Raw genomic sequence first — 24,464 nt, forward strand, 5'->3', positions numbered from 1 at the left:
CTTTCTCCCAAATGCTTTTCAGTTTCTAGGAATTAGTTGAAATCTCTTTTCTTGGGAAGGATGAACTGCATATATGTTCAGTTCACCACTGAGACCATGATAATCACTAGGAGTATATTGTAAACCTCAGTGAGATGGATTTGAAAGCCATTTACAGAGAATGGGACACCTATTTGTAGTGTGTAAATTGTGGACCTATCTCTCAATGGAGAAATCTGTTATATATTTATTCCCATGGAAGAGCAGAGTGTAAATATTGAGATCTGAATGCTATTTCTAAAGAATCTAATTTTGTCAAATTTTGCCTTTGGGTACAGTACTCCTTTCCTTGTCCTTGGTTGTCTGTAGCTGTAGCCCTGTGACAATCACCAAATAAATCACTAAGTAGAGGGAGTCTGTCTTGATTTCTGGCTAAAGGAAATGTAGTTTCCTAACACAGGAACAGAGTGACCTCTTGCCCTTCCTACAGCTTTCCTGCTGTAGGAAGTATGGTTTCCTATAGAGGACAGAAAGGTTGTCCACGCAGGGTAGAAAGTGGGGGCTGTAAGGTCAGACAGAGTCCAGGAATTAGGGGAGGGATGTGAAGGGTATTTATCCCTGCAGATGCCAAGAAAGGACAAACTTTTCACCCATACTACAAGTTCTGAATGATGGAAACTTCTTGAAGATACTGAGAAGAGTCTTACACAAGAAGCCCTATGGAAAGTGGTTAGAGAATTTGCCAAGTGGAGCCATTTTTTAGCATCATTGAACTCCACAGTGAATCCTGAACAGTGTTGATTGGGAGGAGACCAGAGTTACTATAACCAGAGTTAGATTAAGCCAGTGGTTCTCGAAGTCTGGTTGCTAGACCAGCAGTGTCAATATGGAATTTGTTAGAAATGCACATTCTTGGAGCTCACTAGTTGGTATTTTAACAAGATCTTATTTTTTTATTTTATTTTTTTTTACGTTTCTTTATTTTGAGTAAGAGCACATGAGCAGGGCAAGGGCAGAGAGAGGGAGAGAGACAACCCCAAGTAGGTTCTGTGCTGTCCTTGCAGAGCATGACACGGGGCTTGACCCCACCATGATCATGAGATCATGACCTAAGCCAAAATCAAGAGTCAGACGCTTAATGGATTGAGCAACCCAGGTGCCCCTCACCAGATCATTCTTATGCATGTGATCCTCAGCCTACGCTTTGAGAAACACCGTGCTAGATCTTTGAGAAGAGCAGTAATTTATTGGATTACAATTTTATCCTTGAGGAGTTCTGAGATACAGATGTGTTCCTGAATTGCTGGAGATATTCACAGATATGAATCTTAATTGCTAGCAGTGAAGCTCTCTGAATATTTAATACTCACTAGTAAATTGTATAGAGATGCTTGGGATAAAGTTCTAGAAATCATGAGTATCCTTCCTAGGTTAAAGATGCCCCCCCAAAGGCCAGTTGGACAGTATAACATTATAACACAAAACCAGTCAGATTTAAAAATTTGTTGTATATAGTTCATGTTTTCCAAATAGTTTTTAGGAAGCCTACGTTTATAGTTATGGGGCTACATATTAAAACTTTATACAGAAAAGGAATGGATTTAGTTGAGAAAATACTGGAAAAGTGTATCTTTTTGCAGCCTCCAAGCCATGTGTTAGAAGCCAAAAAGGGATCAATAGTATTAAGAAAATACTCTGTCACTGTGCCTATAGGCTAGTACCCTAAGTTCACTGTTGGGGCAGGAGTAGATTTATCTAAAATGATATATGATTTTTTACTGCATAGAATTATATAAAAATTATTTTATCTAGTTACCAGAAAAATGATTCAAGAACAAAAATTGGGGCAGGAAACATCTCTCTCTCTCTCTCTCACACCCTCCCCCCTTCCCTCTCCCAGTTCTCTTTGGAGACAGCCTCAGTTACCGGCTTTCTCTATGCCTCACTACCTAGGACTCAGTTAGGGCTTCTTGAAATGAATAAGAATAAAGGCAGTGACTTATAATTGTGTCACTTATTTAGGATAGATAACTACAAAAAGAGGTAGTCCTCTTTGCAGTGTGAAAAGGAAGTGAAAAAAAAAGTGGTTAAATATCCAGTGTCTTCAGGGTGGTTTTTTTTTTTTTTTTTGAGGGGTGTGAGGGCATGGTATCATTGCATCCCCCATCAGGAATGGGGGTAAGCTCCTTTCAGGAAGCTGTTTCAAACCACCTACGGTGCTAATATTTCAGAATGAAATCTAACCCATATGTCTTCTAGATGGGAGGAACAGGTGTGGTAGAGCCCAGACTCTTTCTTTGCCCTAGAATACTACTTTAGGAGTGGGCCCTTCTGCAGGCTTTCAGTACTGGTGTTGGCAGGAAGGAAGCAGGATAAATAAAAAGCCCTGCCCACCTGTCCATTAGGCAGTTGGTCTTCTGCCAAGTTCAGCTCTGTGGCTGTAGCAAGAACCCAAGAATTTGTAAAGAGGACCTAGCATCCTTGTTCTTTCAGCTGCTTCCCTCATGGAGGCCTACTGCCTGCCATCTTTCTGTACCATCCACTCCAGTGTTATTCTCAAATACGTTTTCTTGGCTGAATGCCAGCCCTGTGGCTCCCACTGATAATGTGCCTTCATAGAGTAGGACAGTCCTAAATTTTGCTGCAAAGTGGCTTTTGAACATTCTGATTTCCTTAACAGTTTTTAAAGTGTAGATACAGATATGTTACCAGGCTCAGCTGATTTTTTAAAACCAGTGTTTTCTTGACTTGTGTGCAAGATGATTTAAAGTGGTACATGGATAAGCATCTTTTGAATTTTAATAGTTATGTGTCCATTTTAATATACGGTGGAAAAATGTAAATTAGCCAGTCAAACCCATGATTTCATGGATATTATAAAAGTTGAGTCAGTGGTAAAGTGGATTGAAGAAAAAGTATTTAATAAATAACAAGGTGGTATGAAGATGGCAAAAATACTGAAGGTGGTACATACATGACCGAAGTTTAGGAGATACTCAGGGCTTACACTTTTTGAAATAGTCTTTAAAACAATATACAAAATAAATTCTGAGGCTGAAATGCCATGCCATGTTGGAAGATGTGCATTGGGTGTAGCATAGATCTTTAACTACAAGTTCCTATTCAAGTCAATGTACATCTCTTTTATTTAAAAAATTTTTTTTTAACGTTTATTCATTTTTTGAGAGACAGAGCATTAGTGGGGGAGGGGCAGAGAGAGAGGGAGACACAGGATCCGAAGAAGGCTCCAGGCTCTGAACTGACAGCACAGAGCCCGACATGGGGCTCAAACTCACAGACTATGAGATCTTGACCTGAGCCGAAGTCGGATACTTAACCGACTGAGCCACCCAGGCGCCCCAATGTACATCTCTTTTAAATGGCCCTTTTAAAACATGAAGCTTATACTAATCCTTGCTAATATCATTGATACGTTTTTACTGAGTCTTTTCTAAATTATGTAAGATTTTCTATCTTCTGTAGGACATGGGTAAGAAAACCACTGTAAGACTTTGTTAAAACAGTTTGCTGTTCTTTTTTGCCACTTTTAAAAATAATAGCTTTGGGGCACCTGGCTGGCTCTATTGGTAGAGAATGCAACTTTTGATTTCCAGGTCATGAGTTCAAACCCTAAGTTGGGTGTAGAGCCTACTTAAACAAATAGCTTTGTTGAGATGTAATTTACATACCATAAAATTTAGCCTCTAAAACTGTATAATTCAGTGGCTTTTAGGATATTCACAGAGTTGTGCAGCCATCTCCTCTGTCTAATTTTCAGGTATTATCATCACTCCAAAAGATATTTTGGACTCCTAAACAATATTTTAAAATACCTGAGGTCTTTGGGGCACTTGGGTAGCTCAGTTGGTTAAGTGTCTGACTCTTGATCTTGACCCCGATCATGACCTCCCAGTTCATGGGTTCGAGCCCCATATTGGGCTCTGTGCTGACAGTGCAGAGCCTAGTTGGGATTCTCTTTCTTCTCTTTCTCTGCCCCGATCCCACTCTCACTCTCTCTTGAAATAAACTTTTGAAAAATTAAAAAAAAAAAAAAATTAAAATACCTGGAATCTTTGAATAGCTACTAGATGACTTCTGTTGGTGTGTTGTAGAGGAGCCTCGTGCAGTGAGTGGGAACTGAATTTTGAGTCTCTTGTCATGGATTCAAGGAGTCTGTATCTGTCATCTGTTTTTGCTAGTAAAATGTATTTTCCTATGAGCCAGAGCAGTGACTTTTTCTCTGTAGCAGAATGTTCATTAATAAACTATTTTCACAATACCTCTTTAAGTACTGAGTTTCCAAAATAGTTTCTATTTAAAAATAGTGTTTTTCAACAATTCTAGAAGAGGAAATCTTATGGAAAAAGCTGATATTTTTGTCTATATTTTCTTTTCCGATTTCTTTATTTTTACCCTACTGAACTCTGTAACCCAGCTCTATTAATCTAGATCTTGTTTCCACTCTATGAATATTTATAGATAATAATAAATTATATTAATTCTCTTAATGGAGTTTGAAAAGTTTTGTTAACTTTTATCCTAGCACAAAAATTCCTGGGTGGTCTGATAAAACCCTCATCTTTATTAAATATTAAGCCAGTTCTTTTAATTAATTATTATTATTTTTTTTTTTTGAGAGAGAGAGAGAGAGAGAAGCGGGGCTCACCCAAAGCAGTGTTCGAGTTCACCCACTGTGGGGCTCGAGGTCACCAACTGTGAGATCATGACCTGAGCTGAAGTTTGATGCTTAACCGACTGAGCCACCCAGGTGGCTTTTTATGTTTAAAGGCTGTATTAACTGAATTATGTCTACTAAAATGTTCAATAGTTATTTATCTTGGACCTGTAGTGTACAAAGCACTTCATGGAATAATAGCCCTTCCTTTTGCTTCTGCTGAAGTCCTGCCTGATTTCAACCATTGTACTCAAATTCTGCAGTGAGGACAGCGAATGAATTTGAGCACGAGCTGGGATTATGAAGGTTTTAGAACCATTGTTGGGTGAGTAGCAGGTGAAAGAACTGAGCTTGGAAGAGAAGACTTGGGCAGTATCATGAGGGCTCTCCCAGCCATTCCGAGTTTGTCTTGTTCTGGAGAGTAGTGGGGGAAGTTGGTGTGAAAGACGCATATGTCAACAAGGCTGGAACTTCTGCCAGCTGAGGAGGCCTACAACATGAGTTTGTGTTCTCATGTTCTAATTTCCATCCTTAAATACCTTTCCACCATCTTCCAGTTCCTAGAATATCTTGTCCAGTGTCTGATGGTAAGAATGGTTTCTGGACAGTGTTTTGGCTATTCATGGATATATGGAATGTTACATTATTACATGAATGCATGATTTTATCTTTAACACATAGAATACAAACATGTAGCATTGTTTGGTATAATGCAGTTTTATGTAGTTGTATTATTAGGTCAGGATTTAAATTTACTTTGCATTTGGTGTATGTGGAAGATTTTGTTGCTCCTTGAAATGTAGGATCTATAGAATAGTATAAACCCTCTTGCCCATAAACAACAGAATATGGTGTTAAGAGTGGTGGGGAAGACTCTGGTAACAGTGGGTGTCCATGTTTGTATGGGGATATGGGGATAGTCCTTGACCTGTTTCACTGTTGCTTGTGTCATTCAACTTACAGGGTTAGGATCTAACGAGCTTTGCTGCACTTGAAATGGGTATTTTTGATCTAGGCTTGGACTGTATTTGAGGTAATACAGTATAGTGCTGATCTAGGGTCTAGAGCCAGACCATAAGAATCTAAATTTCAACTATGGCATCTAATAACTGTGAACTTAGGGAAGTTATCTTAACCTCTCTGGGCTTCAGTTTACTCATCTGTAAAATGGAGATAACGGACCTCACTGGATAGTGAGGAGTAAATGAAATTATGTATTTAATATGCCTTGCTTATCTCATAGCAAGTACCCAATAGATGTTAGATGCAGTTGCTAATTGTTATTCATACTGGGATATAAAGGTCAAGTGCCTTCTCAAAGATTTCTAAATAGTCCAGATGAGTTCTGAATTGACTGAGTCCCCAAAGGAAAAAGACTCTGGTCTTCTTGGTCTTTCCAAGGACTTTTAGATTCATGTTGCTTGTTTGGGACCAACACATTCTAGGGAAGTTTTGGGTGAATGGCATTCTCCTGGCTGGCGATAATTTGGATATCTTCCATACTTTGTTCCTGGAACCTCTGAAACATGGAGCGTTTGTGGGATGGGAGTTTCTCTGGCATTTTTTCAAAGTCCATGGCTGAATGTGCAGATACTCCAAAGAAATATTGCAAGAACACTTTGAAATATATCAGAGCACTTCGAAAAATTGTACCACCTTATGCTACAGGAGAAAAGCAGTATATTTGTCTCAAGGGAGATATAGTAAAGGACACAAAGAGTTTAAGTTAATAGGATGACAAAGTGTACTATATCTAAATCTTCATGAGTGTCATAAAACTATACTCAATTTTATAAGATTGAGGTATTCATTCAACAAGTGTTGATTAAGCACTTATTCATACTGGTTAGCTTTGAGTGTTAGTTACCTAGGAGAGTGTTAGGAAACCCCTTGGCTTTTGTTGCTAAGACTGCTTCTCAAATCAAGGTAGGATCTTCATGCTCTTTTCCTGGTGGCAAATTTCAGGGGCTTATCCTGGTTTTCTCTCTCAGAACTGCCTCCACTCACTCCTTTCCTGGGATTTTATTTTTCCCAAGACTGGCTGCAGATAGGCTACACTATCCTTAGCTTTCACCTTTCCTTGTTGCCCCTATGGTTATCTTCAGATCCTTGTGGGATTCAGGATTTTACTGCTAATCCTTATGGAAAAAATAGAAGGCGGCTAACAAATGCAGAGTTTAAAGATTTGGTGTTTTTACAATTATAGTTACCAATTCAGTGCTAAGATAGTAACTTACAATTAAGACTGAAAGACAATTGAAAAATAACTAGGGCTTCTCTTTTCCTTATGCTGAACATGAAGTTCACCAAGTATATTCTATTCTATATTTTTTGTCTCTTCTACCCCCTTGAAAATCCTTTTTCTATCTCTTCTATCCCCCGTGAAAATCCTTCTTTCCAACAACACAGAGATTGATGGAATCAAGAGAGAGCCTTAAGAATCCTCCCTGATATCAAGTATGTAGTTTGCATTCCCAAAGAGCTCCTAATAGGATGATAACATGTTTTAACATGGACCTGGCATTTGTTTTAATCAGGTATGATCAGGTGACAGACATGGAGATGAGTTGTCTTTGAAAGAAAAGTTTCTTATTTACAGTTCCCAAGAGGAGGGGGCATACCCCTAAAGCCACACATGGGAGCACCAGGGTTGGTCAGGAGGCAGAAGAGCAAGGGTAGAGCAGGAGCCTGAGCCTTTATTGTGGTTTCTGGGGAAGACCAGGCAGGGCAAAGTCAGCAGACTTAGGACTGGCTAGTTTGAGTCCTTTTGGAGGGGTCTGGGCTTTTGGGGTGGTCCCTAGTCCTTGATAGCTTGCCCTGGGAAGAATTGGGGCTGGGGGAATATTGGCTTGGTGTATGAGTATTAAAGGAGGTGGTTGGGAGCAACTTCTTACTCAACATGTCTCCAAAGGGAAGGGAAATAAAAGCAAAAATGAACTATTGGGACTTCATCAAGATAAAAAGCTTCTGCACTGCAAAGGAAACAATCAAAAAAACTAAAAGGCAGCCAACAGGATGGGAGAAGACACTAGCAAACATATCGGATAAAGGGTTATTATCCAAAGATCTATAAAAAACTAACCAGACTCAACACACTAAAAACAAATAATCCAGTGAAGAAATGGGCAGAAGACATGAATAGACACTTTTCCAAAGAAGACAGCCAGATGGCCAACTGACACATGAAAAAATGCTCAACATCACTCATCATCAGGGAAATACAAATCAAAACCACCTTGAGATACCACCTCACACCGGTCAGAGTGGCTAAAATTAACTCAGGAAACAGCAGATGCTAGTGAGGATGTGGAGAAATGGGAGCCCTCTTGCACTGTTGGGAATGCAAACTGGTGTAGCTGCTCTGGAAAACAGTGTGGAGGTTCCTCAAAAAATTAAAAATGGAACTACCTTACAACCCAGCAATTGCACTATTAGGAATTTATCCAAAGGATACAGGAGTGCTGATTCATAGGGGCACGTATACCCCCAATGTTTATAGCAGCACTTTGAACAATAGCCAAATCATGGAAAGAGCCCAAATGTCCATCAACTGATGAATGGATAAAGAAGATGTGGTTTATATATATCCTGCCATTTGCAATGACGTGGATGGAACTGGAAGGTATTCTGCTGAGTGAAATAAGTCAGTCAGAGAAAGATATCCTATGTTTTCACTCATATGTGGAACTTGAGAAACTGAACAGAAGACCATGGGGGAAGAGAAGGGGAAAAAAATAGTTTCAAACAGAGAGGGAGGCAAACCCATAAAAGACTCTTAAATACAGAGAACAAACTGAGGGTTGATGGGGGCTGGGGAGAGGGGAAAATGGGCGATGCGCACTGAGGAGGGCACTTGTTGGGATGAGCACTGGGTGTTGTATGTAAGCGATGAATCATGGGAATCTACCCCCGAAACCAAGAGCATACTGTATGCAATGTGTGTTAGCTAACTTGACCATAAATTATATTAAGAAAAATAAAATAAAGAGAAAATTAAAAAGATAAAAAGAGGTGGTTGGGGATGTGAATTCTGGATTGGTTGATTTGCATATCGGCTAGCCCTGGAAAGACTTGTCTGTCTGGGGGCAGCAGGGCCCCAAGATGTCAAAGCATCATCAAATACAGAAAATGAAAACCATGATTAACAGATCTCCTGTCTGGTAGACCTGTGCTTTTATCACAGAAGGGACTCTTTCAGCAGCGTTTTACTGACTGATACAAAACATGGTAACGTGGCTCCCTGACCTTCAGGAACTTACAGTCTAGCTTAATAAAGAAAGCCTGCACGCATCAGTGACTGGTCATGCAGGGCACAAGGTTATGTACTGGGGAGATCTCCAGAGTGTCCTGGAAGTTCAGTGGAAGGGGAGACAGAGTGTCCTGGAAGCAGTAGAGGGCAGTGGTTAGGAGGATGGGCTGCTGGGTTCATCCGGCTTTGTCATTTATTCGCTGTGTGGTTTTGAGCAAGTTACTTAATCCGCATGTTTTAGTTTCCTCATCTGTAAAATGAGTTTAATAATAATAGTACTCATCTCATAGAGTTACTTGAGTAAATTAGTTAATACATGACAAATGCTTAGAACAAAACCTAGCACTTAACAAGTATTCAGTGTTAGCTGTTGGTAGAGCTGTGGGGGAAAGTTTGATTGAGTAGATAGAATTGATTATTTACCATAAAGAGAAGAGAGAAGGGAAGTGTTCCTTTTTTGGGGGCGTGGGTTGGTGGGTGACTGGAAGGGAGCCTGACAGTTCAGGAAATGAGAGGTTAGTCTCGTAGGATAAGACTGAAAAAATAGGTTGGTAAGAGTTCTGAATGCCAAGGAGTTTGCATTTTTCTTTAATAGAAATTCATTCAAGGTGCTTTTTTTTTTTAGTAGAGCCAGGATATTAAATTCACACTTCAAGAATCAGTCATGGTAAGTATGGTTTTAGAGAGAGGAGAGGCTTGGTACAGAGTGTATGAGTCAGAATAGGTTAAGTTAGCATAGTAACAAATAACTCTAAAATCTTTGTGGTTTTAACAAGGTAAAGGTATGTTTCCTGCTAATGCTGCATGTCTATCACAGCTCAACTGGGGACTCTACTTATAATCATCCAGGCTGACAGAAAAGCCACCCTCTCATGTTTTGTTTGCCCAAAGAGAGAAGAGAGCACTCTGGAAGGTCATGCACTAGCAATTAAATATTAGGCCTGGAAGTGACACTCATGCTTCCATTTATAACTTATTGGCTAGAACTAGATGGCAGTCACAGGCTACCAGAAATTGCAGTCCTTCTATGTATGAGGATTAGGGACTGGGGAAGAAGAACTGGGAATATTTGTAAATAGCACTAATGACTGCTCACCACCCATGGAGACTCATTTAGAGGGTTGTTGTATAATAGTTCAAGTGTGTGGTCTTAGTGTATGGATTAGAGTTGTCCCTGGCAATGTGGAGAAGAGCTGGATAAAAGAAAGAATTTGAAGGAGTAGAATTTAAAGGTTGATAATTGATTGGGTAGAGTTACAAAGGAGGGAGGAGTCAAGATGAGGCAGAACTCTTAGACCCAGTGGAAGGTGATGCTGCCATAGCAGACAGAAGTGTGGAAGTTGGTGTGTGTTAGGGAATGGTAGGGGCCCAGTCCATGCCCTGCAGGCCTCTGGAGCAGTGCTCCTTAGTAGTCTGCCAGCCAGTGCTCAAACAGAGAGTAATCATTTAAAAACTATTATAGTGGGGTGCCTGGGTGGCTCAGTCAGTTGAGTGTCCCACTCTTGATTTCAGCTCAGGTCATGATTTCATGGTCCTGAAATTGAGCCCCATGTCAACACGGACGCTGCTTGGGTTTCTCTCTCTCCCTCTCTCTCTGCCCTTCCCCCTCTCGTTCTCTCTCTCTCTCTCTCTCTCTCTCACTCAATAAATAAACATTAAAAAAACTATTATAGTAATTATTTTCTTCTTTCCCATGCTATGGTTTATTCTGGTTGCGCTTATGTTAAATCCGATGATAAAATAATCAGGGCTTGTGTTTTGTAGGGTTTTTTTTCTTTTTGTGATTTGTTTTCATTATGTTTTACAAAAGTGTTGACCTGTAACGGGAAAAAATAACTAGCCCCTCGCCACAGATAGTTTGAGAAGTATTGCTTTGAAGGTAAGGACAGGGACTTAAAGACAGAGCTGGAGGTAAGGAGCTGAGTCCTTTCCATAGGGAGGTTAGTTGAGTACCAGAGATGTGAGCAAAAGACAGATTCCAGAATGAGAAGAGGGCCCAGGACTGTGAGCCTGGGGGACATCCAATGTCTGAGAGCAGAGATGTAAGAGGGGGTGTAGACAGTATAGTCTCCTAGGAATCATTGGAGGTGATGGGAGATTAGTAGTGACAGATGCCACAGAGAGTCAAGGAAAAGGACTGAGGTCAAGCTAGATTTGGCAAGAAGAAAATCCCTGTGAATGTTTAAAAATAAACTTTTAGTGAAGTGGTATGGTCAGATACCAGATTTCAACATTGTAAGAAATGTGTGATCATAAAATAGAAGAGGGTATGGGCTATTGGCTGGGAAAGTTTGATAGTAAGACAGAGGCAAAAGCTCGAATGGTACTGTTGGGCCAAGTAAGGGAAAGCATATTTTGCTGTTACTGGGGTTTGTTGTTGTTGTTGTTGTTGTTGTTGTTGTTGTTGTTGTTGTTGTTTTGTTTTATTTTGTTTTGTTTGCTGTAGGAGAACCTGAGCAGCTTTAAAGGCTCCTATCAGCTGGGAGGTGGGAGAGTAGATGTGGGAAGGAAGGAGGCGGTGGCCGTGTTCATGGCAGGAGCAGGAGTGGAGAGCAGAGGTCATGAGTGAGCCTGGGGGGGTGGGAATGGGCTCTGCCTGAACAGGAATGGAGCATAACCCAGTAACTGCTGGTAGATGGTAAACTGAGGGTGGTTAGCAGGAGAAATGGATGGGAACTCGCAAGTCTCTGTGGCTTCAAAACCGAAAATGCATGGTAGGGCATTACAGGGGTGAAACGCTGATGTGGTCCGAGTTCAGTGAGCAGGGACTCAGAAGCCCTGGTGAGAGCATTGGTGAAATGGCTCGAAACAGCATGGGTCCAGCCTGGGAAATTCAGCTTCATACTCCAATCACTGCTCAGTAAATAGGAGTTACTGAGAGACAGAGTCCTGGGGAGATGGGGAGTGGGCGTCGTATAATCCCCATCATGGTTCAAAGAAGAATAAAAATGTGGTAAGAAATGGACTTAACATAAAATTATTTAATTAAACTTACATCTGATATTTAGAAACACAATTGTTATTCATTAAAAGTATGAAAAAATACAAGTATGTTTTAGGTACTGTAAACATTATAATATTTGAAATGCACCTTAAAACCCTCTACCTGTCAAAATCATCTGTTAATTAATTTCTCATTTTCATGGACTTCTCTCTTAAGTATTAGAATGGGGGAGGGGCACCTGGGTGGCTCAGTTGGTTAAGTATCTGACTCTTGATTTGGCTCAGGTCGTGATCTCATGGTTTGTGGGTTCGAGCTCCACATCAGGCTCTGTGCTGCCAACACAGAGCCTGCTTGGGATTCTCTCTCTCTATTCCTCCCCTGCTTGTGCTCTCTCTTTCTCTCTCTCTCAAAAAAAAACCAAAACAAAACAAAAAACACAACAACACCAAAAACAACAACAACAACAACAACAAAACAACTTAAAAAAAAGTATTAGAACGGGACAAGAGCTGGGCAGAGATGCAGTGTCTGTTGTTTGTCCTCACCCCTCCCTTCCCTGACCTAATTTTGCTCCCTTCATACTCCTGTACCCAGTTCTAGGTTTTCCCCTCACCTCTGCGGTTTTCTATGATGGGCTTCTGTTTGGTTTTACCTGTGACATTAACACGCGGTGGCATGCCGTGGTTACTCTGTAGGATTGCCCTGCAGTAGAGGGCAAGAGCACTCTGGAGTCCAACTACTTGAGTTCAAATCTTGGTAATCTTGGACACTTAGCTTCTCCCCACATCATTTCCTCATCTGTAAAAGGGGATAAAGAATAAAAATAGAATAGAATAGTATTACAGTAAACATCAATTATTTCTTCTTCTAGATAGATTATCTCTAACAGATGTTTTCATTGCTTTTCGCTAGTGTCCAGTTTTTCATAAAGGCACTTAAAAAAAAAACCTGACAAATCATGGCCTTTGCCTCTGGATAATGGAGAGTTGTCAGTATATGTTAGTAGGTCTTGTGCCATCAACAAGACGGCAAAGAACACAGGAAGGGGGAAGGATAAAGGGATTCTGTGAGGACAAAGTCAGCTTGTCTGGAGAGGTGTATCCACAACAGGCCACGCTATGATTGATGAGTTCTTTGTTGTGTTCTATTGACATGTCTAACAGTTTTTACACAGAAAAGCTGTTTTCTAGTTTTAAAGTTTAGATGTTTATATGAAACCTTTAATTGTTGTTAGTGCCAGGAAACAAATCAGTGTTGATGAAGATACATCTCCTAAGGAGGAATGAGATGTTGCAGTTCAGCAGGTAAAGAACTTTTCCACTGCCTTTGCTGGTCAGTATGACTTCTTGAAAAAGGAGTAGAAAAGTGAAATTTCTATTTTCTGTAACTGTAATGTGTTCTCCTAGGAATCCTTTTGCGATCACTCTGCTATAATTTAGTTTAAGTGGCACTTTTAGAAAACTGGAACAAGTTCTACTTTGCAAGCAAGTAGCAATCAAAGGGATAAATTCTTTTCTCTTTGAAAATAGAGTGAAATCACTTCCAATCTGATCTTTGCAACCCAATGCCTGCTGATACTGTGAGCATAAACACATTAGGCACCAGAGAGGAATGGCATCTGGATGCTGAGATGGGATCAGAATAGCCAGAATAAACACAAGCTGCCATCAGGGAAGCTGAATTCCATCATATCACATCATGTTCAAACATAATTCAGGGCAGTCATATACTGATGTGAGTAAAATCAGTTTTTGTTTTCTGTTTTCACATGTTAGACCTCTCTCCCTCCCCCCTCCCCCGCCCCGACTGGTTATAATATATAAATCAAGCCACAGCTGACAGTGATTTGCTTTCTTTATCCGGAAAAAGGCCTTTGACTCTAGTTCTGACTTGGCCTCACTGCACTGATCTTCATCACAGGCACTTTCTTTAATTCCCACAACAACATTAACTCCAGTTGTTGTGTTTTTTCCCCCACATATACATATCACAATAGCTCTTTCATTGCAGGATCACAAATTATATGCAGTCACCCTTATATGCTTCATGAAAGCAGTAAATTTAAAGAAAAGAGAGTCTATTTAAAACTTGAGACCAGAGACCATAGTTTATCTTATTTACAGTTTGGTTTAAAGATTGGTATTTAATCTTTATTAAATCATACATATCATACCACATGGTAATCCTGAAAAGTGCTACATATTTTTATTTATAGTTAAGGGAATAAAGCAAAATCCCCTTTTCAGTATGTTATCTTGCATTATTTACTCAGTGATAAATGACATTGCCTCACAGGTATGAGTTTTGCAATGAAAGACCCTATTGTAGCATATATTTATACCACGGGCGGGGTGGGGGTGCAGTGCAGGCTGTTAGAATTAGGGTTCCAGAGGGAATTTAAACTCTGAATATCCTGGTACTTTGTTCAGTTAAAACATATAGCTTAATGTTGTTTTAACACTGCATTTTTACTTGAAGTAGAAGAAAAATAAAAAGAAATGAACAAAAGGGGAAAGCTTAATGTTAAAATGCTGGAAACCAAATAAAGTGACTGAAGGCATATTGGCATATCCTAAACTCAAAGATCAAAACTGTACCAGAGATAATGGTGATTATCTGATTGGCTTGTTTCTGCTGTTTAAAAATAACTTCAACTTTGAAAGTTTATTAACTGTTTAAGGCATCAGTGAACCATTGCTATCAAATTGGCAAGGTATTAAAATGAGCAGCTGAAAGAAGAGTTCTGAGGGGCCAGACACTTTAATAGCTACTCAAACTTTTGGGTGGAAAACCTGCTCCATGCTATGTCAACTTGTCCGTGATTCATGAGCATTTCTACTGAGAAGGAAAGAGCCAGGTATTTTGGAGAGAGGATTAGTCTTTTAGAGTATACATTTGTCTTTAAATACAAAGAATTAAAAATTTAAAAGTAAGTAAGAGGAAATACCAATTTTAAATTAAAGTAGAAATTGGTCCAGGCCCCCTTTATTCAGAAGTTTGGATAATTTAAGTGGAAATGGGTTGCCGTCATGCTAAGCACAAAAACAAGAGCTTCCTAGTAAATTGTTCTTATAAAATAAATAGTATTTTAGGACTAATATATTTGAGGCAAATGTGCTTCCCCAAATTCATTAAACACTTACAAGATATCATTCCATTGTTTTCTGAGCTACCATGATTTCTGATAAGTGTTGTTCTGATGAGACGCCAGATGTCATTTGTGTCATTTTCCTCCTGTATGTAATATCATTTTGTTCTGGCTAGTTTCAAGATTTTTTTCCTTATTTTTGGTTTTTAGCAGTTTGTGTCACACCTAGCTGTGGTTTCCTTTGCATTTATCTTGCTTGAGTTCTCAGATTCTTGAATCTTTAGATTTATATCTCTCACCAAATTTGGAAAATTTTAACTATTCTAAAAATAAATGGTTTCTTTTGTGATACTTTCAGATTTACCAGAAGATTTGCAAAGATACTATAGAGTTCCCATATATGTATCACCCAGCTTCCCATAATCTTACATAATGATGGTGTATTTGTTAAATTATAAAAGTAAATTGGCACAATGCCACTAATAACTACAGTTTTCCCACTAGTGTCCTTTTTTATTTTCTTCTTTTCCTGTTTTGGGATCCAGTCTAAGATACTACATTACATTTTATCATCATGCCCTAAGCCTCCTTCAATCTGTAACAGTTTTTCAGATTTTACTTGCTTTTCATTGTGTTGACAATTTTGAAGAATACTGGACAAATATTTTTTAGAATGTCCTTCAGTGTGGGTTTGTCAGATGTTTTATAATACTTAAACTGAGCTTATGGATTTGGAGAAGAATACTACAGAGGTCAGGTGCCCTTCTCAATGATTGAATCATAGGATGGGATAATGATACCAGAATGACTTATCACTGGTGATACTAACCTCGATAATGTGGTCAAGTGTATGTCTGCCACATTTCTCTAAATTTTGTAGTTCTTCTTTTCCATTCTCTATTCTTTGGAAGTGAGTCACTAAGCGGAGCTCATACTCAAGGGGAAGGAAATTAAGCCTTACCCCTGCCTTTTGGAAGAAGTAGTATCAATTTCTGTTATTTGGAATTATTTAAGGAAGATGTTCCCTTCTTCCCCATTTATCAATCATTTGTTTTTATCAAAATTGAGTTATAGGTGTTTATTTTACTCTTTGGGTTCTAATCCAATACTGTCATTATTTATTTTCCTGCTCAGATTGTTCTACTTTTGGCTATTGGAAGCTCCTGCAGTTAGTTCCTGTGTCCTTTTGAGATGCCCATTCTCCCCCACCCACTGCCTTTTTTTTTTTTTTTTTTAAGCTTTCTTACTTTTGGGATCTATATGATGCTGTAGGCTCATCTTCTGTTTTTCCTGCCCCACTCCTAGAATCAGCCCTTCCTCCTAGGAGTTCCTTTCATTGGAAAATGGTATTTAGGAACCATAACCTGGGTGCTGGTTGTTGTCACTGCTCATTATTTTTTAATGTATTCTTTGCTGCAGCATTCTTATTCACCTGTTCTTCTTGGACTTCAGTTCTATATATGTTAAATCTTTGACCCAAAGTACCTGGGACTCTGTTCATTGATTCACATTTTTTCTCCCTGGTCTTCAGATTGCTAATAATAATATTTGCTATATAAATATTGCCATATAAATATTTTTGCTATATAAATATTTTCAAGATTACTTATTCTTCTATAATCTCTGTTAAACTTCAGTGGATTTTTTATTTCAGACATAGTATTTTTCAGTTCTTAGAATTTCCTTTTTTTTTTTTTTTTTAAGTAATTTCTTTTTCTCTGCTGAGTGTACCTTAGTTCATTCATTATGGTATTTGTGTCCTTAACTATGATACTAATAACTGCTTTAAAGTCCTTGTTTGCTGTTTCTAGCATTCTAATATTTGGGTCCACTCATGTCAGTTTCCATTTGATTGCTTTTTAAGTATGGGTCATATTTTCCTGTTTCTTTTTGTGTTTAATAATTTTGGATTTTATCTTGGACATTGTGATTGATACTTTAGTAGAAACTGGATTTATGTTCCTCTGAAGAGTATTAATGTTTTGTATTTGTATTAGGAGGCAATTAACTTGGCTGAACTTAAACTTTCAACTTTGCCTTCCCTGAAGTGGGCAGCAGCAGAAATCTTACTTCAGTTCATTTAGCCATACTTGGACTATTTGGTCTGCCTCTAAATGCATGGTTCAGGGGTTCCATAGAAAAGTAGGCAGTATATATGCAGAATATGGGCCTCATACCTTTTCTGAAGTTTTCCTTCTTTACTTTCCAGGTACTGAGTCAGTCCTGAACTCTGTTTTCTGATTTTTTAGCCAGTAAGGTTGCAGGTCTCAGTCTGAATTTTAGTAGTATAGTGCCAACTAGGGTCTGCCCTCAGATGAAAAGCAATAACCCAGGAAACTCAGTGCCATTCCCTTCTCCCAAGTGTTAACTCCCTACAGTTTCTGTCAGCTTTCTGTTCATTCTCATGAACCTTCAGATTTTTATTGTTGATGTCTAGAGTTTACGAGTGCTATCAATAAGAGGATGGGTTTGATATAAGCTACTCTGCTATTACCAGAAGTGGTACTCTCTTTCATTTAAGAGGAAGAACAATATTAATTAAACAATCAAACAAAAAATGTAAAATGAAAACTATAGTGCTATAAAGAAGTATACAGTGCTATGAGATCTAATAGGGAAATTGACTTAATCGGTGAGGTCTGGAAAGTTTTCCTTGAGGACATGGTTGGGAGAGAGAAAAAGTTAATAAAGAGAATAGAAGAGGATTCCACATAGTTGTTGAATGAATGAGCAATATGGTCCAGCTTTCTTTGCATCTTGGCTTCTTTGCATGTATTCTTATCCCCTCAGTCTTTAATCATCTCTCTAGGCTTCTGTGATGATGAAAGGGAGGGAATCTGTCGCTATGGTGCCTAGAAAGTTATACAGCAAACCATGGCCTGCATGAAAACTTCTTAAGCCAGGGGACTTGTGGCTGTGGACCATTTAATTGGTAAAGTGGATTTCGTGGGTTTCTGGTCAGTATGATGAACTGAATTATGAGGAATTCCCCACCCCCCCCTTCAAGTATTTAGAAATGCTGGGGGCATCTGAGTGGCTCAGTTGGTTAAGCGTCTGACTCTTTTATCTGAGCTCAGGTTGTGATCTCAGGGTTGTGAGTTCAAGCCCCGTGTTGGGCTTCATGCTGGGTGTGGAGCCTACTTAAAAAACAACAATAACAAACAAAAAACTTACCAAGTATTTAGAAATGCTGGACAAAGTATAACACACACACACACACACATGCAGATTCACAACCAAGAAAGAGTTATCCTAGTTAACCAAAATGGAGAGGGAAAATGTAGGCTTAATCGCAAGGGGGTTGGATCCTGATATATACCAAGGAAGAGGTGTTTGGCCATAGACCTAGTACCTGTGGAGAACTGAAACTGAGATACCTGTATAAAGCCAGAAGCCATGAAGGGGCAAATGGAGAAAGAAAATTCCATTACACTGTCTCAATAGAGAGGCAAGGAAAATTCCTGTCTACTTGGCGTTATACATGGAAAGAATTCCTCAGACTAAAGGAGCACACTGAATCTTGAGCAAGCCATATAAAAATAAATTCACATTTAAATACATCAAATGAGACAATAGAACATCAAAGATAATGAAAAAGTATAAAAGCCACTAGGGAGAAAAAAACAGATACATATCAAGAAATGCAGATTAATATCAAATGCCTTATCAGCACAAAGAAATGTCAGAATATAGTATAGTAATATGTTCAAAGTACTAAGTGAAAATAACTATCAGCCTAAAATCTACACTTAGTTAAGTGATCATTCAATAGTGAGGATATAATAGTGACATTTTCAAACATATGGATGTTGAAAGTTTACTACTCATGGACTCCTGAAAGAATTACTAAAGACATACTTAAGTAACAAGGAAATTGTGGCAGAGTGTATTTTCCCAAAATGGCCATAACAGTGTCTACCTTCTCACAGGCCACTCTGCAGTATGACCTAGCCACTCTCCCATCAAGACATGAAGTTGAGTTCCCTCTCCTTGAATCTGGACTAGCTTAGCTATACAACTCTTTTTGAAACCAATAGGATATGGTAGAGTGATACCACAGTGACTTTTGAGGCTAGGTCAGAAAAGGTCATTCAGCTTTCAACTGGTCCTTTGGGACACGTGCTCTGAGGCCCACCAGTTGCCATATAAGTTGTCCAGCTCTTCTGAAACCTCTATGTTAGATGGGCTGTGTATGACTGCTCCTGGTCATCAGAGCCCCCAGATGAGCCATCCTCTTACCACTGAGTGCCGTAGTCATTTTCATAAGATTCAGAAAATAGCCCAGCTGAGTGATACCCAAATTCCTGACCCACAGAACAGAATCAAATGGTTGCTTTTTGAAGCCACAAAGTCTTGAGTTAATTTTTCAGGTAGCAATAGCAACTGGGACAAAATTGAACCCTGACAGGATGAATGGAATGCATAAATCAGTCATGAGTAAGGAATCTGGTAAACAAATACAAGTAAGTATTAACTTTTTTTTTTTTTTCTAAGTTGGATGAGGGTTGTTAAAGATGTGATATTGGGCTGCCTGGGTGGTTCATTCATTAAGTGTCTGACTCTTGACTTCAGTTCAGGTCATGATCTCATAGTTCATGAGTTTGAGCCCAATGTTGGGCTCTGCACTGGTAGTACTGAGGCTGCTTGGTATTTTCCCTTGCCTCCCAGTCTCTCTCTGCCCCTCCCCCTCTTGCATGTATGCCCTCTCAAAATAAATAAACTTAAAAAACCCCACAATGTGATATTAAGGCATTAGCAACAATAATGTGGAAGCTGATATATCAGAGAGTGGGGAAGAGGAGAGACTGAGGGTAAAACTTTCTAGGGTCTTATTATTTAGAAGACTACTAGAGATTGACTTTAAGTAGGCACGTTAAAGAAATAGATTGTATAACTTATGAAACAGTAGAGGGAAAAAATATTTCAGAAATGCAGCAAAAAGCAGAAAGTAAAAGCTAAGTAGCAAAGAAATCATGGTAGATAGAAGACACAAAATAGGGGCGCCTGGGTTGCTCAGTCAGTTAAGCCTCTGGCTTTGGCTCGGGTCATGATCTCACATTTCCTGAGTTCGAGTCCTGTGTCATGCTCTGTGCTGACAGCTCAGAGCCTGGAGCCTGCTTGGGATTTTGTGTCTTCCTCTGTCTCTGCCCCTCCCATGCTCACGATCTGTTTCTCTCTCTCTCTCTCTCTCTCTCTCTCTCTCTCTCTCTCTCAAAAATAAATAAACATTAAAGAAAGAAAGAAAAAGAAAGAAAACATAAAATAAATTGGTTGAGATGAGATCAGTGCTGTTATAGCAGTAATCATGATAAATGTTAAGTAAATTAACCTCAGTTATTAAAAATGATAATTATATGTTTTAAATACAGCCAACTGTTGCTTTAAAAGGATACTCAAGGCAAAACAACCCAGAGCAGTTAACAATAAAAATAAAGAGATAAAAAAGATGTATCAGTTAAAAACAAACCAAAAGAAAGTTGGTGTGGCAATACTAATCTGAGGCCAAATGGAATTTCTAGGTGTTTCACCCAGGGAACACTTGCACCAGGAGACCTATATAGGGATGTTCATTGTAGCATGGTGTATAATAATGACAAATTTAAAAGGATTTAAGTATCAGTAGGGAAATGTGTAGATAAATTGTAGAATATTCATATAGGGACACTAAGCAGCATTTACAAGACATGAGCCAGATTTATGTGTATCTACATAGCTGTATTTCAAAACCACTGAGTGAAAGAAATAAGTTACAGAGTAATATGTCAGTGTGACATTTCTAAATACAAAATAATACATTTGTGCTTCTAAGATTCCTTCTAATTCTGAAATTATTTTATCAAATTTCACAGCAATAAGCTATGTTCCTATGATTATATGCATTTGAGTGTCTGAGGAACTGTGCCCAGAAACAGTATACTTCAGCAAGTAAACTGGCTGTCATTAAGAGCAATCACTGTATTCTACAGAAGGAACACACTTGGAATAGCAGAAAGCTATCTTCCTCTGAACAAGTAGTCTGTAGAATGAAATATTTTGTAACCACTCATAGTGTGCTCAGTGGTATACGGTAAATTTCTCCTTTTCCCTTGACTTGCTTACAAGGAAAGAGATGTGGCATAAAGAGGGACAGGTATGAGAAGAAAAAGTGAGAACCATTTGGAGAAAGATGTTTTTTAAGCCATAACTTTCTACTAGAACCTATGCAAGCCAGAATCCCTGCTCTGTAGATAGCTAGACATAGAAGTCATAAATGACCTCAGATGTCAATTCCACAGATATTTGCTGAGAACCTACTGTGTACGTTCTACTCAACGTGGCCATGCATACAAAGATGAATCAGGAATCTCTAGTTGTTTTTAGACCATGGAAGGGTAGAGGTAACTGCAGAATGAGGCAGGATAAGGGAAGGGTCATGAGAATCACACATGTGGCTTTGTAGCTTGAAAGGAGAGTGAAATTATTTTCTTTAGAGGTATCTGGAATGGCTCTACAGAGGCTATTTTACACATTTGTAGGTGTGTGCACTTCTGTTTGGCGAGTGAAAGTGGCAGGGCAGTTTCTTCAGTGTGCCATAACTGTTTAGCATTTGATCCTCTCTTTTGCCCCCTCCTCCCACGTTTCTCAAGAAAAATATTGCTGTACGTTAATCCTTTTGAAGCCTTTACTGGTGTTGCTAAGACAATCGTTTAAGCGTTTAAAATACATACCACGCAGTACACTTATTTTAGAGGCAGCAGTGGTTAGCCACTGGAAACTAACCATTGGGTTTGATAAAGGGGGGAATTTTATATGTTATGGCTTATGACAGAGAATGGAAAAATGCTTCAGTGAGACAAACTGGCATTTTAAATTGGAGCACAATAATAGCAAAAAGTGCTGAAGTCAACAGACTGCTTAGAAATATGGTTACTATTTGCTGAGAGAAGCCTTACAAGGTGGCCACGTACTCGCATTTGCAACCACAGTTAGTTCAGTTCTTCCCTAAACGTGGGGCTGTGACCCTGATTGACATCAGTGAGAGTTGTGAACTTGTCGAGAAAGGAGATTCAGGTCATCTAAGAATCCAAGGCAAGGAGGAAATAGGTGTAATAAGCAACGAATTTAACAGACTTACATACATATTGTACACAGCTTAGGTTGGAAACCATGCAGAGGTGACCGTGATCTTCTGAATCTTCTGGGGCTGGCCTAAAAATTCTCCTTTCCCCACAAAGCTATTACAGTATGAAATGAGTCTAGTCCATATGACTTGAAGGATAGGAATGGGAGCATGGGAATACAGGAAGACAGTCTTAGGAGGTGACATTTGATTTATGACTTGGACAACATAAAGAAAATGGCCACAAGAGCTGGAGAATGAGAATTGCAAGGGAAAGAATTGGCAAGGAGAAAAGCATCAGAAATGAGTGACCGTGGCACATTGCTTTACCTCTCTGGGCCTCATTGTCATGATTTGTAGAACTAGACAGTTGCACTAAGCCCTAAGGAATCTGTCAGTTCCAGAATGCAAAGAAATAAAAACTTAGTTAACATAGGCAGCAGGGTCGAATGTTTTTGTTTGTTTTTATTTTTTTCCAGTTTAATTGATGTAATTGACATACAACATTGTGTTAGGTTAAGGTGTATAACATACTGCTTTGATATGGATATATTGCAATGTTTGTTTTTGAAGATGGCAGCCCCTGGGAGTGTTTGAAACATTGGGAATAGGATAGAAACACTGAGAGGAAGAAGATGTTGGCAAGAGAAAAACATTTTTTGTCAAATGTAAGAAGATTCCAAATTAGTAGGAGGAGATAGAGTTTGAGGGAAAGCTTCTTATTTCTGATATTTCCTGTCTTGTGAAGGGTGCTTAATTACTGTAAAATTCTTGATCACTTTACTCCTTCCCTCTTAAAGGAGGTGGAGCGGGAAGAAGAAATCGAGCATGTTCTGTTCCTTTGAGTTCCTCCCTTTTGCTTTTAGGCCAGCAGTCCTGACCTTGGAGGGCTATTCTCCTTACTTCTCCAGGCCCTAATTCTTACCTGGAGAGGGTACCTTTTGTGGGAGCTTTGACCTGATCCAGTGTTTCCTGTGACCCTGGGGGTAAATCTATTGAATTTTGGGATTGAGTTTTCAGGTACCTTTGGCTCCCACACTAAACCATCTTCTCCAGTTTAACCTTCACCTGTAATAATAGTGATATTTTGGTATCCCTCTGCCATATCCTCATCTTATATTTCAGTGTGTTCAGAATTTGAGTGGGCAAGAAGAGTGCTATTCATTTGGCCCTTTCATACCCCAGAAGCTAGGATTCAAGGGGAAAGGAATTAGCTTTGGGGAGAAGGGATACTATTGTTTTCTTTGAGTCAAAAAGGAGAAGGCAATAGTTGTGAAGAACTACAGATACTTGAGCCATGAGGGAGTTTCAGAGATTTGAAATAATCTCAGTAAAGTGGGAGGCCAAATAGTTAGCCGAGAATGAGTCAGCAGGCATGGAACTGGAAAGTTAAAAGAAGAAAAGATTTAGAACTGCAGCTATGGGGAGTGTACTCAAGAATCCATGGAAGAGAAGCAAATGATTCCAGTTAGGGTGACGAGGTGATGTTAACAGGCTTGGATGGATGGGATTCTCAGGCTGCCTTATTATCGGCCACCAGGGACAAAAGTGGTGACAACTGCTCTATAGAATACATTTTATTCTTAAATTATATTAATTTTTACAAGTAAATGAAAGGATCTATTAGGGTTAGACTATGAATTATTCTTTACATGACAAGTTCAATTGCTTTCATGCAGAAAAGAAAACACTCTGTCTTCCTCCCTTGGCCTATTGATTCTTCTAGAGCCCAGGCGAGTGCCAACTTCTTTATAAAGTAATCTCAAAATATTCTTTGCATCCCTGATTTCTCTCAGTTCCTATTACTTTTAAAGTCAAACTGTATATTGCCACATACAGTTTGGTGAAGGGTGGGAGAATAGAGAGTAAGGAAGGATTTCAGGAGGTGATTGCACTTGAACTGGGTGTGGAGACAGAATAGAATTTGGCAGGTGGCTATGGGAACACTCCAGGTATGGCCACTGCCTAGTCCAAAGAGCAGGTCATATTTAGGGAGAGACTGTTGAGCAGGCCCTTTGGCTAGAGGACACGGATGCAAAGGGAGTATGGTCTCCGTGCCGGGAAAATAGCTTGAAACCAGATTGGACAAGGATGCAGGAAGCCAGGTTTTCCACCCCCCTCCCGCTTAGGGTAGGTAGGATTTTCCTGAGGAAGTAGCCTGTGGAGAGGTAGAAAATGAAAATTCAATAGGTTTGATTTCTGGAATGAGATTCTAAAAGGAAGGAAATAAGAGTCTAGTAGACAGGCAGATAAAATCTGAGGGGAAGTGAGGAGGAGTTAAACAGAATAAAAAGGGAGGGTTCAGTTTTACTTGAAAAGTCAAGCAAGCGATGTTTTGTAGTTGATACAAGAATACCTCCTGATATGTAGAAACACAAAGATTATTTTAAATATATCTACCCTGTCAGAGTTGTTATTTCTTTCCCCCGT

General features: G+C 39.2%; 1 protein-coding gene across 11 annotated transcripts in view; it reads left to right on the top strand.

The window, feature by feature from the left end:
- The window catches only part of AOPEP (aminopeptidase O (putative)), a 340,077-nt gene that overhangs the window by 10,652 nt on the left and 304,961 nt on the right, over positions 1–24,464 (top strand). The window lies entirely within an intron of this gene.

The sequence above is a fragment of the Panthera tigris genome, chromosome D4 (assembly GCF_018350195.1).
Source record: "Panthera tigris isolate Pti1 chromosome D4, P.tigris_Pti1_mat1.1, whole genome shotgun sequence".
NCBI classification, from domain to species: Eukaryota; Metazoa; Chordata; class Mammalia; order Carnivora; family Felidae; genus Panthera; species Panthera tigris.